The sequence below is a fragment of the Panulirus ornatus genome, chromosome 2 (genome assembly GCF_036320965.1).
Source record: "Panulirus ornatus isolate Po-2019 chromosome 2, ASM3632096v1, whole genome shotgun sequence".
NCBI classification, from domain to species: Eukaryota; Metazoa; Arthropoda; class Malacostraca; order Decapoda; family Palinuridae; genus Panulirus; species Panulirus ornatus.
Window position 1 is genome coordinate 23,643,943 of NC_092225.1, and position 2,500 is coordinate 23,646,442.

At 49.8% G+C, this 2,500-nt stretch overlaps 1 protein-coding gene across 1 annotated transcript in view; it reads right to left on the reverse strand.

Annotated features, from left to right (window-relative positions):
• The window catches only part of LOC139754338 (chaoptin-like), a 364,266-nt gene that overhangs the window by 41,355 nt on the left and 320,411 nt on the right, over window positions 1–2,500 (reverse strand). The gene's annotated exons all lie outside the window — the stretch shown is intronic.

Consider the following 2,500-nt stretch of genomic DNA (forward strand, 5'->3'; position numbering starts at 1 on the left):
ACGTATAATGACACGAAGTTACATGTAACTCATTAATGGAAATACACATAGGATTTGATTCTCCGTGTGTGTGTGTGTGTGTGTGTGTGTGTGTGTGTGTGTGTGTGTACTGGTGGTGAGGGATGATATTGTCTTGCCTTACACATTACAGTAAGAATACGACCATGATGACAACTAAAATAACTTTAAAAGAGTAATTATACAAAAATAAAATAATAATATCCAGGTGGTTAGAATAGATAAAAAATAGAATAAAAAACATCACAAGAACACGAAGACAACAGAAGCTACACAAAACGGGAACGGATATCGAGAGGAGGAAACAACAGGGAGGCAACGGAGCAACAGGAAATTTCCACTACACCCAACACCTACACCCCTCATGTTTCCTGGCCCGCCACCCGCCACCAACAGACGAGGTCGCTTCAGCAGATCCTTCAACCAGAGCAAATGGAGACCTTTCAATCTCGTCCCTAATGGTTTATCTCGTGTGGCCTTAATGACTACCATCGTTGCGAATTACCCGCAAATGATAGCGGCTGATTGGCGGAAACCGTATGCCGCGTTCTCTGCTTGTAAACAAACTTCAAAAGTTAATTTTCTATCTGCAAACCATACGTGGGGCCATTTTCTGTTGTGATCATCAAATGGAATCGTATGTTATTTCTATTTTGAGGGATGGTTACTTGGGGGGTTTTAAGCCTACCGACTCGCAAGGGGTTCATTAAGTCGTGTTAAATTAGGTTAAAATTACCGGAAGGTTAATCTTTAACACCGTTTTCAGACGCTCAAGGTAATTCATTCTCAGACCATGTACGATTAAACTTTATGACTGGCTCTTTGCACGGAATTGGCTGGTTGGCTGTTATAGGTCTTCAGGCCTATCAAACTACCAGGGTCATTACAGAGATCAGGGAAAAATCATACACCTTAGATGTACTTTCATATCAAATTATATATAATTAATCCAGCACTTACATACAATGTCAAAACTATTTCATCGCAAAATTCGGTCCTGCCTCTCGGGGATAAATACAGACACCATCAGCTCGAACCGAGTCGCCAGACGTCGCTGACCACCTATCCACGACGGGACCCAACCCGGACAAAGCAAACGATGGACCCGCCGGACCTCGCCTCTGTGTCTCCCGCCCTCAGAGCAGCGGGCGAGACAAGAATGAGCCGCTGCGAAGGCGAGACATCTCGCTCTCTGTTGGCAATGCAACGACGTCTGTGTGTGTGTGTGTTTTTTCTCTCTTTTTCTCAAAGGACGGTGTTTGAGGTCAGGGTATGTGTTTGGTTATTGAAGAGCGTTATCCCAGGGGGAAAAGGATTGTAAGGCGATTCACCGTTTAGGTCAACACACACGATGGTGTTGAGGTGAGAGAAAGGCGATGGCCCGCCCGCATCACGGGTGATTCAGAGCCTTGCTTGGCATTCCCGGGTATCAGGTCTGGAAGACAATGGTACGCCACCTGTCCTGGGAATAACACAGGCAGCGGCGGCCGGCCGGCCGTTAGAAAACGAGACGCTACGAATATCTGTTCGTGATTTTTATTTAAAGGAGACCATGCCGTATATAAACGGGAGGCGGGTGTTGCTTAACGGTGTTCACACATGTGTGTATGTGATGATAACCCACTTTCACTATTGGATATTTCTAAATATATCAACAGAAGCTTAAGCAAATGTCACACACACACACACACACTCGCTCTGAACACCATTCCACGGCGGAGGCTTTTGAGAAAACCGCAGCGTAGCCCGTAACGAACGGTCGACGCGTTCCACTAGCTTACGCAATTGGCGGACGAGACCTACGCATTACGTGTCCCTCCCACCACCAACCCCAGCCAAGCGTCTCTGGAGGCAGGGATCCGGGAGAGGTGGACGGAGGAGGGAGTTGTGTATTTCCCCTGGGCCAGGGAGGGAGCAAGTGTGGAGGAGGGAGGCGTGCGTCCCACCTTCCCTGGGGAAGCATTGATCCCATTGAAATGGACGACAGTACGACCCCCCTTGGAACACAGATGTACGACCACACGCGACCCCTGGGAACACAGACGTACGACCCCCCTTGGAACACAGATGTACGACCACACGCGACCCCTGGGGACACAGACGTACGACCCCCTTGGAACACAGATGTACGACCTCTTGCGACCCCTGGGAACACAGACAGACGTACGACCCCCTGGAGCACAGATGTACGACCTCTTGCGACCCCTGGGGACACAGACGTACGACCCCCTTGGAACACAGATGTACGACCTCTTGCGACCCCTGGGAACACAGACAGACGTACGACCCCCTGGAGCACAGATGTACGACCTCTTGCGACCCCTGGGGACACAGACGTACGACCCCCTTGGAACACAGATGTACGACCTCTTGCGACCCCTGGGAACACAGACGTACGACCCCCTCGGAACACAGATGTACGACCTCTTGCGACCCCTGGGGACACAGACGTACGACCCCCTTGGAACACAGATGTACGACC